The sequence below is a fragment of the Streptopelia decaocto genome (genome assembly GCF_964273445.1).
Source record: "Streptopelia decaocto genome assembly, chromosome: 5".
In the NCBI taxonomy this organism is placed as follows: domain Eukaryota; kingdom Metazoa; phylum Chordata; class Aves; order Columbiformes; family Columbidae; genus Streptopelia; species Streptopelia decaocto.
The window spans coordinates 24,180,696-24,194,286 of record NC_138659.1 but is presented as its reverse complement, the minus strand read 5'-3'; positions in this window follow the sequence as shown (position 1 = coordinate 24,194,286).

Below are 13,591 nucleotides of genomic sequence, written 5' to 3'. Positions count from 1 at the left end.
TCCCTCTTGCCTCTTTCTTGGGCTTTCCAAACATCCTGACATTTCATTTTGAGCTTTTCCCTTAACTGTGACTATTAAAACATAATTTAACACTCTGAAATTCTCAAGTTTTCAAAACATTCTATGAAAAACAGGAAATTCAAAATAAATTGTAGTCTCTAGGAAATGTACTCAATTTTTGCCCTAAATGCAATTGACAAACATAAGTTTGCAGCTTTGTCAAACATAAGCTGCAAGCTTCTTTTTATATTGATACCAGTTTGCAGTATATACAACAAGCCAGTCAGATATAGGTGAACTTTGTAGATATTTCACATTGCAACTACAACTAATTGCATTTTCCATCAAATGAGTTAAATAATTAAAGCGCAAGTCTGATACTGTTACAGCATATGGTGACAACTCCTCCTAGTGGGAGCATGTCTGACACAGCAAAATTCAGAAAAATACAGATTTCCTAGGTATAATACCAGGCTTTTGCTGGTACTGGCTAGCTCTGCATTTTTCCTGCCCTCTTTACCGATTTAAACTATAAAAGACTGATTCAATTTTTCAGTACCATACAAAAACACCTATGAGCTTTTAAGGAAGATGAAAATCAGTTTAAAGTTTGCTGCTATAATGGCATAACATGGTTTATTTATACACCTACAAGAAAATGAGGTTTCAAATTAATCTTTTACGGTAGAACTATGTCTCACCACTACTTCTCAAAATTTTGGGTAAGACTGATGTGATGTAAAGTAACTTACATTTATTGTGAGCAATGAAACTCTGCTGATTCAGTGGTGCTGGCAGCTCAGCCCTCTGTGGCTCCTTTTTGTTTCCTCTTTCACTCATACCAACTCATATCCACTGTGCCAGGAATGATTTCCATGTGAATGAACCCCCTGCATTCATCTGAATAGACTACTCTGTTCAACCAATTCCATCTCCAAGGGCTCAAACTGTCACAGACATTACACATGCTGTTAAGCTTGAACCTAGAGGAGTGCTTTTTACAATAATAGCTCCTAGCAGACAGAGCTCGTAGGAATATGCAGTATCATGCAATGTACCAAGCAGACTATCAATACTCTAATTAATTTATTTTAATCCATGACTTTCTTCACGTTTCCTTGTTCAAATCATTCTTTAGCTATCACAATCAAAGGGTTGTTTTGTTGTTGGTTGTTGTTTTTGTGTGTGTTTTTTGTTTTGTTTTGTTAATTTTGTCAAACTGTTGTGAAGGACTTAAGGATACCAAATATGCTGAAAAGAAACCATCAGCATAAATACTGTTAGCAGGCTAGGCACTGAAGTGTCACTTCTAACCTGGATTTTTAGTTCAGTCCAACATTTAGCAAATCTATCACAGACTACAGAGAAACAAACACAGAAAATTACTTGACCTGTATATGCTGTTCTGGCCAATGTTTACATAAAGAGTCTACAAAATACCAATCAAGACTTAAATACATACTGACTTAGCAACTCAGCAACCACACTGCAGATTGCCATTCACAGCCAATTAAAGTGTGTGCCTTAATATCTACTCAGATTATTGTGTCAGAATAATTCAGTTATATGGAATATACTTATGTGTTTTTCTCCTTGTGATACAGTTCTGTTTTCCAGACATTTCACAAATAATACCACAAACACTGAGTTACTTTATTCTTCTGACAGACTTCAAACGAGGTATTTTCAGTTGGTAAGAAGCCAGTACCTATCACCAGTAGCTTAAAAGAAAAAACTAAGACAGTGGTTCATGATTCTTTATGTATTGCTTATGGAAGGCATAGACTAACCACCCTTCATTTACCTTCTTTATGTAGCAGCAGTGCAACTTTCTCCAATTCATAACATCAACATATTTTTAATTACTAAGCAGAAGCTCTAAAACAGAAGCAGCAGTCTTTCATACAATCTTATTCAATGGGGAACATGCTGTCACAGATATTTGGGTAGCAAAAGTATAAATAAGCTTAAAAGACAGTATGTGCAGAGAAAACTAAACAACAAAATCAAAAACTATTTAAAACAAAGACATAGAGACAAGCAAAATCCCTGAAAATCTTTACACAATGAACTACCAACAGCTGTGGTGATATCCTGGGGTAATAAGTATCCCTGTGTACTTACGTTCTTACGACACTTTTATAAGTGAGACTTACGAAGAGACTGATATACTCCTCGTCTGATTCCATGCAGATGTTGCATTTCATCTGGCACAAACCTGCTCCACTAGTGCAAATTAGTTCCAGGAATTCTGAAAGTGTCACTTTGCTCTTGCAGACTTCAACAATACTTGATCCAGCATATTGGCAATTCCCCAGCTCTATGCCCAGACTGGTTATTGTCCATCCTCCCGCTACTGGCCTAAAGTAAACATGAAGAGTGTACTGTGTATGCTTATTGATTGACAGAAATGGTAAATGTTCATGCTTGATGCATCTCAGATTTGCCCTGGCAGGTGATTTGACACCAATCAAATGATCAAGTATTAATGAACATAGCATTTCACCAGAAAAGACTAGTACAAATCTCCAAATTTAATCAGTACATGCAACTTAGCAGATATTTTGAAGACTAGGGCTAATTGTAACAGCATTTATGTGATGCAGACTCTAGTTTAATAAATAGATAGAACTAAGATCATCAAGCACTTCAACAGGAAGTGTTGGTCACTACAATCTAGCAAGTCTTTCCTCTTTCTGTATGTCTATGTGGCCTTTTGTAGCTAGGTGGGAATTCATTCTACCTAGACCTGAAGACAATCCAAACAGCTTAAGTGCCATGCTGAACTTGAGTAAGCATGCACTGTTAAAAAGGCTCCACAGCTGCTTCTCAGCTTGAACAACCAGGGCCTGTAATGCACCCAACAGTAACAGGCTGCAAATGCATATGCCATGTAATCAGAAATCCAGTTAAAGCTGGCATGCTAAGCTCTCTGGGGGCAGAGGGGATAAAGAGAAAATGAAATTACAGCTGTGATTCCAAGCTTAAATTTCACTTTAGACTAATCCAATTTAAAACATTCTAGTCCTGCCACTTTCAACTCCTCAACCACTTCATCCCAGAAGTAACTAACTTCCATTGCACCAAGTCTACTGTTTGCATGGTGAAATACTAAACAGGATATGTGAAATGGTCCTCTTTTACAAAGCAAAGCAAACAAAACAAAATAACTGTTCCCGTGCAGATTGTGCATTTTCTAAAAATGTGCAGATCCAGGACTATTCAAATAAAGAGCCTATCTCAAATTCTTTAACTACAAGTCACTACTGCAATAAGTTTCTTAAATGTTTTATCATAGAATAGACACATCTTCATCTCTTCTGTCTTTCAGAATGGGAAGGAAATAGTAGGAGTTTCTTATTTTTTAAATAAGGCTACTCATACACAATATTTGACTTTACACACACAGAACTCCTGAATCAGGCCCCACAGTTTTTTGTTTAAAAACAACATGCTTTTCATTTGCCTTCCAGTGCTTGAACTTTTATTTCTTTCAAGTTATTCTACAAATAATATAACTTTTTTAAAAGGCTGAAATATTCATACAACCATATAACTCTAGGAATTGAGTGCTACTTAACCTACCAAATGAGATGTGGTAAGAATCCAACTGGCAGAAGTAATAATAACAAAATAGAGCACAGGTGTGTGTTTGCTAAATTATAGCCAATGGACAAACACATGCTCTCTTTTCAAGTTGTGCTTCATTATGCCCCTATTTTGCAGTTTATTGCAGTGTAACAAAAGAAAGGACTGTGCTGGCACTCCTTACATACGCCAGTGCTAAATCAATCTTTTTAGTTTAAGACACTGACAAAGGTGCTTTGAGCAAACCTGGCTGATTTAGTGTTGACATGGATTAGTAGTCTCAATTCATTTGAGTTGGTTTCTTCTTTTCTGCAACAGCTTAGTAGCCTTGAGCCTTTCTACTTTGCAACCTGCCTTTGCTCTCATGTACACATATTCTTACTGCTTGGCTGCTCTGAATTTCTGAACTGTGTAGTTAACAACAAGAATAATCTCTTCCTTCCTTCTTTTTCTCTCCCTCCCACTCCTCCCCATTAGTCTGGTACCCCAGGCTGCAAGGCCATGCCTGGTATGTTTCCCTAGCCACCCATGCACTCATTTTTGTTGACTTTTATTTTACAATCTCAAGTGCAGCCCCTAATGTAAACTACTGCTATTTAATTAAATAATGGATTAAGAGGAAAAAACACTAGCCAAAACATTTAATGTTGATTACTTAGATTATAACTGTTCCAATTATGTACTGAATCTCGCAAACCCAACAAACAGAATCCTAGTGACAAAATATACCTAATGATAAGATCTAAGAGAACAGGAAAAACACATTCCTGCTAAGCCATGGCAATTCATGTAACATAAAAGGCTTATTTTGCAACTTTTTACAGTAAATGAAATTACTTTGAAATAAAAATATTTCTTATTTATAAAACATAGCAAACTATATCATAGCAAATTATATTTTGTTAAAAAATTGCTGGTATTATTTCCAAAGCAAGTGAATAGCAAAAACATCTGCTTATGATGTCTGGTTACATAGCAAAGATAATGAAGTGACAAGAACTGTTTAAGGATTTAGAGCAGAACATACTAGCTGCTACCTCCAGACACACTTAATAAAGCTACATAATATGCAATAACAGAAACAACCAACTTGTCTGAAATGAAAAATAATGTAGTTGTAAATTCCGCCCCCTCAGAAAGTAAAGTCACCCGCCGATTTGTGTATTTTTAATCAACTCATAATTACACAGGGAACTTTAAAAAAAAAAAAAAAAAGTGCATTTTCTGATGATGATCAATAATCAATCATAGAATCATTTAGCTTGGAAAATACCTTTAGGATCAAGTCCAAATAAGTAGGCTTATTAAAATAAACTATTGTATTAAATGAGAATGATCTGTAGAGCACTGGGCACAAAGCTGGAACAAATGTAGTTTTAACCTAAATTCTATTTTCATTTATAGATTGATGTGCTCTCCCTCTTCTAAACTTAATGCCCTTGCATATGCAACATTTAGGGCTATAACTCACAAGACCAGGTAACTTGCATTGAGACAACAAGTAATTAAAAAAATGTTGGAGTATCGTTAAAACTTGGGTGAAAAATTGCAACAGTTCAGAAGCTGCTTTATGGGGACCTCAGCCATAAAGAGCAGTATGAGTCATAATCTCATCAACCTTAGTAAGTCAGTCTGCCTGTAAGGGTCAGACAGAGAATCTACTTACTAAATTCTAGCATCTGAGCATATGTGCAAAAAGCAATAGCTTCTTTTTCTACTATACCTTTGAACACTAGCTGAAATGTTAAGAGACTTGGGTTCTAGTTGGAGAAAATATGGGTGGTGAGTCAGGAATGTCTTTGAATCAACTGAGTTTGCTTGAAAAAATGCTACCAGTCATATTTTTTATGAACACTTGGCAAGTCTGCTAAACAAAGAACTCTTTTTTTTCCCTTTGAAGACAGAGGCAGTGCCAGGATTCATAGAGCCAGATAAAAAACCCCACAGGTAGGTAACAAAACGCTGAGCCAGTCTAAACTTGCAATGCCAATTCAAATTTGTTCAAAGTATTTTTGATTGATTTTGTTGTAGAAAACCTCAAGCCTGTCTATACAACAGCTCTATTGGTCTTTCTGCAAATAGCCCAAAGGATTTCTTTCCAGTCCCTTCCTGTTGCCCTCCTACTCCTTGATGCAATGTTCCTGCATTCAAGCCACGAACCACCTTTAAATGGAGGTTTGAGATTGGATTCTATTCATTTCTTAGTCATCACCACTGAGCTTTCCTTACCTGCTGACTTCTGTACTGCAGTATTCCTCACGACAAGCTTCCATTGACACTGTGCTGTGCATTGAGCCTCTTCATCAGAAGGCTCTGCAGCCTTGCCCCACCATATTATGTAGCAATCTTCTGCAGTAACATAGCACCAATACAGAGACAGGATGATTCATGTTGCTGCAGTACATGCTTGATTCTCAAGCACAATTTAGAACTCAGCTGTGATTCAGAGCAACACTGATTGCTTCACCCAAGCCCTCAATCTGCACCAATAACTGAACACCTGTTCAGCAGCACAAGTGTATCTTAGACTGCGTTAATCCCAATGCATTACAGGTGAAACACTGGGCTTCCACCTGCAGTACTACTTTGCTTTTGACTGTGTTATGTCAGTAATCTTGCATTTACCAGATAAACTCCTCATCCCAAATTTTATGCTGAAAGGAGTGCTTCAGTGCTTGTAAGCACGTAAGTTTAACTCATTAAACCTTTGCTTTGGCATCCATCTGAAGCTTTACATATTCTCACTAGAAGAGCAAAAGAAGACAAACATCTCATGTACAACTCTGTGCAGTAGTAACAGCAATTCTCCTTTGATATATTTTCCGTCATTTATACTCCACCTATTTCAAAGACATTCTGTTTACATTACAATAGTAAATCTGCATGCAAAAGTAACACAGACTTGTACATCAGCAGCACTATTCCACGAAATAAAACTAAACCAGAACCTAGCTCATCTCCTGTCCCAGAGGGCTTGTTTAAATAGACAGGCTTTCAAAGTGAGCCTAGTTCGGGCTCACTGTGGGGGAGCGTCTGATCTCTGTTGGAACAAGGGGGTAAGCAAGTGTCAAGGCTGGCAGCATCGCCTTGTAAAACCTGAAGTTTATTAGCACAAGTATCTATATTAATCTTAAAAGTCATACTAACATTAACTGATACATTCAGAAATCTAATGAAAAAGGTACACCAGCCTGTAACATAATCGTCACGGTACTGTGTAGTTGTGAGAGGACTATATTCAGGTATCCCAAGTATGCTAAGCTGCAATACGAATATATATTTCCATTAGGTATTTAACATTATAAGGAAATTTTCTGCTTTCATTTCTAATGACATGGCTGGGCATGGATGTATAAACAGAGCTTATACTCAGAAAGACAGTGGAATACCAGTCAAGAATACTGCACTTGAGGACTTTTGCCTGGTACCTGTATGAAAAATCACTCTGAGAGCTCATCTTTCCTTCACTGACATGTTAGAGATTATTGATGGTTCCTAAACTTCATGGATGGAGTAACGTGAGAAGTTTCCTAAACTGTTTTTGATTAATTCTGATTTTTTTTTTTTCAGTTTTTCTGAAGTAGTTCTCCAGGTGTAATTAAGCAATGCTATTTTATCCCCCTCCTCAAACCATCTTGTCCTTTTACTTTTTACTTTCCCTCTTATGGGTTCATAGAATCCTCCACTTCTAGAGAAGTCTAAAAGTATTTTCAAAAACTCGGAAATAAACTCTTTGTTAATAAGAGAGGTTCAGGCAGAAAAATGTGAGATGCAGTAAAGAGGAATAAAAATAGATGCTAAAACTAGCCACATGAAAAGATATCAAGAAAATTTTAAGCTGAAGTTAGTAAAGAGAGTAAAGATAATAGAGAATAGGAATCTAGCACAGACCAAAACAAAGATCTAAAAGCCTGCAGTAAAGAATGATTAGAGAATAATCTGGCACACAAGAATGACCAGAGTTTTCCATGTGTACTTCCTCCCCCTGGCCCACTATGACATGAGCAATAGTGAAGTTTTACTAGTGGAAGAGTCTGTAAACATGTTAATTACACTGGAAGTAAATCAACCCTTGGCCAGATAAAAGGTTTCATTAAAAAATAAAAATAAAAATCTTAATAAACAATTTTCCTCCCCGTTGTTAAAAGAAAATCCCATACTTGAATTGTATCGGTTGGTATGCCATCTTTTGACTGAATCCCTGTTTGGGACAGGGACAAAACAAAAAGAGAACAACCAAACTGAAAAAAAGACAGAGAGTGTATGGAGAAAGTGAATTAAATTATTAGAAATATAGATTGTTTTTTTTCTCATTCTAAGATACAAAATATTTATGATGATAAAGAGCTTCAAAAGCACAACCATACAATATTCACTAAATGTTAGTTGTTTTTCAAAACCACTCCATTATTACTGTTTTTCCAAAACTACCACTAGGTTCTATAGTTGAAAAAATAATCATGCAACAGGGAGCTGCTATAGCAAGCCAAAGGATGAGGGGATTAGAATTGAAAGTGAGAGCATTGAACTTTCTTTTCTGGCAACATAGTTCAAATCCCAACTCAGAGTAGGATAAATGAACCAGAGGGCCCTCATTCATCCTCCAGCAACCACCACACCACAAAAGATCCATACATTATGCCAGTAAAATACTCAGCATGAATGAGAAGCCTTGGAAACAGAAATTCTTGACTCAGAGTCTGGTTGAAGGTCACTGCTCTAACTGCAAAGTTCACTTGATTTGCATTTGATATATTGATATGTAAAGAAATTTCTGAGTTGTTTGTGATCTTTTATTTCCTGCAAATGATCTAAAGATGGAGACAAATATAAATCTTTTTTATTTCATAGCTTGGTGGAAGGGGACTAAAAGAAACACTTCACATTATTGATGGAGCTACTGAAAATATATAGACACACTTTTTTTCTAATTTCTGTTAATTTAAAAAAGGTAGTGTCTCTATAAAGGAAAACAGAGTCGGATTTAAAGTTTCCACAACGGAATTTCCGCATAAATTAATACACCTATATCCAATTTGCTATTTCAGATCCTGCTTAATAGCTTCAGAAAATCCCTATTAGCTAATGAAACATGATGAACTGATGTTTACTGATGTGCTACTCCCCTCTTTATTTCAAAACAACCTAGGCTACATTGATTTTTTAAATTATTCTGTGATGCTTGAATTAAATTAGATTATACACACTTAAGAAAGCAGCACTAATCTGATGACACTACTCCAACAAATAAAATGAGAGGCCTTTCATTAAAGATATACAGAAAAGATTTCAACAGTGACTAGATTATTTTCTTTTTTTTTTTCTTTTTCAGAAAGCCTTTTATATGACAAAAAGTGTTCTTAGCCTGGAATCTAATTATAACTCCAATCATATAATCCAGTGCAAAGGATGATGCAATCCTTGCACAATTTGGAGGTGTAATTTACCGCAGGAACCAATAATGCACTTAGATACATATTTTTAATGCAACAAATCATGTAGATAATTTTTTAAACATTTGCACTGGTGATTGCAACCAGCTGCTAGGGCAGAAATAAACCCTATAGGTATTAAAGTAATGGTTGTTTTCAAGAATTTTAGACTTAGCAGTTTATTATTTGAATTTAGTTTATTGCTGAGTGTGACCAAAGAGGAAGACACAAAGCATCATTTGCTTCTTTACAAGCACTTGATCAAATGCACATGCACACAGAGGATATTCACCAACCCGCTCCACCATCATAATGATTGTAAACTGCTGAACAATTTTCCTTGACTCAAGTCTGACAAATACTGTCTGAGAATATTCTTTAGCCAGAGACATGTATCTTCCCTTAACTGGTTCATGAACTAAAAACAACTTTAGAAATACACTGCGGTTCTTCAGTAGTAGGGACTATAAGGTATAGTATTCTTTATCTTTTCAAAATAAAAATATATATGTCATTCAGTCAGAGTATCTTACATTTTTTCCCATCCAAGGAACAAAGGCACAACATCTAATTTCTTGAAGTCAAATTTCTAGGCTCATAAAATGCAAGTGCCTCTAAGAATAATACTTGCATTTTGGTTGTCCTTGTGTTGAAGTATGCTAAGCTGCCAAGAGTTGGAGGAAATTAGGTTGAAGAGAGGAACACGTGTAGATCCTAAACACTTCAGCCCTGAAAAAAACATCACATAAATAAGGGAACTGTAAAATTAATTGCACCAAGAGGTTTTGCCTAAGAATGATTAATGCATTTCAAAGTTCTTAGTAACTTCTTCCTTTGCTGACAGCATGGCATACAGCTACAAAAACCACAGTCTGACCCCTGCACACAGAAGTAAAGCCAGGACAAGCAAGACAAGGACATGACATGAGTTGCTGTTGTAGATAAGTTTATCTGCATACTTGAAAATCTTTCTTTGACGGTGCCAGCCGCTGGTGAGAAGAATGTGTTGCTGTCATTATAAGGAAACCTAGAACGAGGGGCATTCTGGTATTACAGTATCATGGTGGTGAACATGCAAACAAGGAAAGGCTGAGAGAGATCAAAACAGCAATATTTAGAAAAGGCGTATTATGTATATACCACTATTTTACTAGGAATTTGTGAATACTGTGTCGCATTTCAGCACCCTCTGGTGTTGACTGGTGCTGAGAGTTAAAATTATGAGAAAAAAAATCCACTCTGTAACGTTACTAACTGTGGAGACAGTCCTGATGTATGTAAAGAACACGACTTTACTATTCTAAAGCACAAAATTGATGCTCCAAAAATGAGAAATATGCAGAAGAACTAGAACCAAATCCATGTAACTTAATAGGAAGAACCTTTGCCTGAAATTCCTTGTATTTTTGACACAGTTGGATGAAAGAGTTACTTCTTAAAAAACTATTTGCTTAAAATAAGTTATTTATCATTAAAAGGTTCTTTGTTTTCAGTTATATATTTGCTAAAAATAAATTATTACTGCAACATTACAGTGAAAACCTCTTTTTAGTATGGCTCACTGTATCATCCCCCACAAAGAAGCTGATGCTTGTGTCATGACTGCAACATTTTTCCAAGAGCAAAAGCAAGTACAGTCATGGGAAATGAGCTCTAAGCACTACTGCTGTAAAAGTGGGAAAACAGATGTTACACCGACTGGGTATTACAGCTGCTGTTTTTATTAGCCGTTTCTACTCCAACAGTATTAGATCACAGACATTTACATGCAAACTTGTCTATGTAGTATGTTTCTATTATTTTCAATCCCTCTGTGTCCTCTCAAAGCAATCATTGCATCTTTTTGTTTGATAGTAAAATTGACATAAAATTATAAGTACAAAACAAAAATGTATCCAGCATATTCCTGTATTTTTCCTCAAGATTCTCCCTGATTTTTTTAAAGGCACCTGGAAAGATGTGTTAAAATGAGACTGATTTTTTTTTTCCAAATAATTCGAGAAATTGACCAAAAAACCCACAATGCACATGTCTGAGAAAAATAAAATTGCCCTGAACATTACACAACCTGAGAAGAAAGATTTCATGTATTATTTAACTAAAAACTAATTAACCATACAATTTTTATGAAAAAGGCAGACCATGTGAAATCTTATTATAAGCATTTCTCTCTCAAAATATTACAAAGCGCATTTTAATCTTATTCTCTGTGGATTTGAGAACACCCCTTACTAGTATATAATCATATTTCTTTTAATTCCAAATTTTAAAAAATAGCACTAGCATACTGAGGAACAACTGCCACAATTAAAATCCAAGATTAAGATCTCTCCAAATTTTAAACCCATAAAAGGCTGGTTTGGAAACATCTGCTAGCACACCTGATTATTTGTTGCTAACCAGTGAGCACTGCTCATAACAATAAGACAGTACCGATTAATAAATATACATACAACAGTTCTTACCACAGAAGAAGGTTATTATGGTCTGTTACGTACTCTTAAAATGCAAAAGCTTCTAGGCAAGAGACACACCTAGAAACATCCTATGTCCAATCAAGCAGTGGAACCTGCCTAGGAGACAGGAGCTGATGAATATCACAGTGCCAACAACTGGGCAGTGAGGTTTTTTTATTTTGTGTTTCGGTGTGTTTTTTTTGTTTGTTTGGTAGTTTTTGTTTTGGTTTGTTTGTTTGTTTTTTGGCTGGTTTGTGGTTTGTTTTTTTCTTTTTTCTGTGTGGGTTTGTTTTTGTGGGGTTTTTTTGAAGCTGTATACTGTGTTGAACGAACTTTTTCACACCTTATTTTTAATTATTGTTATTACTTTTCTTTGTGAAAAATGTGCCAACTCTTTGCCAATGACCCATTATGAAATACAGAAGTACCTCCTTTCAGCTGAGAGTTTTGCTGGCTATTTCTTACAAAATACTTCTTATGAAAAATTTATTCCAAAAAAGTTTACTTATAAACTGGGAAAAAAAACCCAAAAAACAAAGAAACAAACAACAACAAAAATACCTGACATGTTTACATCAGTGTGAAACTATGCACAAACTCAAAATAACCCCCATCAGTCCAGAGCTCAAGAGATTAACAGGGAGAGGTAAACTTATCTACTCCAGGTATCACATGATTTATTACTATTATTATTACGGAAGCCACTCAGGAGTTTCAGTTAGGATCACTCCCCACTCACCTAGGTTATATACCTGCCCTGAAAACATTTATGCCCTCAAAACCTAGATGTATCTTTGCATCAATTTGCAAATATTTATCCAAGTGATTTTTTCTTCAGTTACAGTGTATTGATCCTAACCAGAAGATCACCGTATTGAGGAGTGTTGCATGTACAGCTTGGCTGTCAGACCTGTGCTGTGCAGCACATGTCCCTTGGCTGCAGGATAAACTTGGCCAGCAAGCTGGCTGCAACAGAGGAGCCCAGAGGCAGCTCCCACTCTGCACTGGTGATTACATCTGTGTGTCCCTGTCTTTATCTAAAAGTGCAGCAAACAGTTCTCAAGTGAACCAGCTTTCTGTTTGCCAGTAGAAATGAGAACTAGAGTTGTTTTAAGAAAATCTTGTAAGAGCTCAACAGACAAAACCATCAGATGACCTTTCCATGGACAGGATCTGCCTGGCTTTGATTTGAGACCTTTTTGATAACACACAACTCAGCACCTAGAAGGACACAAAATTATCTACACTATACTTTTTATTCAGTGTTAGCTCAAATAAATGGTATTTTAAGCAATACTTCACAGTCTGAGTGTCTTCCTTACTGGGGCTATATCGAACCAGTATCTCCTGGCGCAAAACTACAGGTCACTAGATTGCTTCTAGATATAACCCGAAGGAAGAGAGGTATGATGTCAGGCATGTTAAAATCCATTAGTTGAAAACTAGTAAGTTTATAATTTATGTAAGTATATTAAAGTTGAGCTACATATGGCTTGCAGGTGTAAACTCCCATGCTACATACACATCACACAAGCTCTACCAGCACAGAGGTTGCAAAACAATCTAAATTTCTGATTTTACAAAGAAGCAAAGTAGTACAGGCTGTTGGGGACTGAATTCCTCAAGTTCTAATTGGGATTAGCTCCACACTCACTCTAACCCCATTCTGCACTGCAGGAGTGAGGACCCTGAAAGAACAATCTCAAGTCAAATCCAACACCCTACCAAAGTTTTATTAGCACTGTCAACATTACTCTTTGTTCTCCATAGCCCAGGTCTTTATGTTTCTCCTCTGCCCCTTCTTTTGTTCACCTCACCCTTCTGCTGTACTCACACATCTTCCAGGGATTCCAAAATAACTCCTCTACCAGGTTCTGCTATTCCATTGTAACTCAGTGTGAATGTTACTTGTCCAATCAGCTTGGAGATACCATTTCTCACACTTTCACCAAATGCTGTTTCACTCTTTTCGCATTCTGATTAGTAACATGAAACATACAACTGTCTCTAGTAAATAACTGTATTGCTGAAAAACAAGATGTAAAACTGTCAGTCAAAAACCATAAGGCTTCTATGTAACTAATATTAATTACACCGCAGTTAATACCAAATACA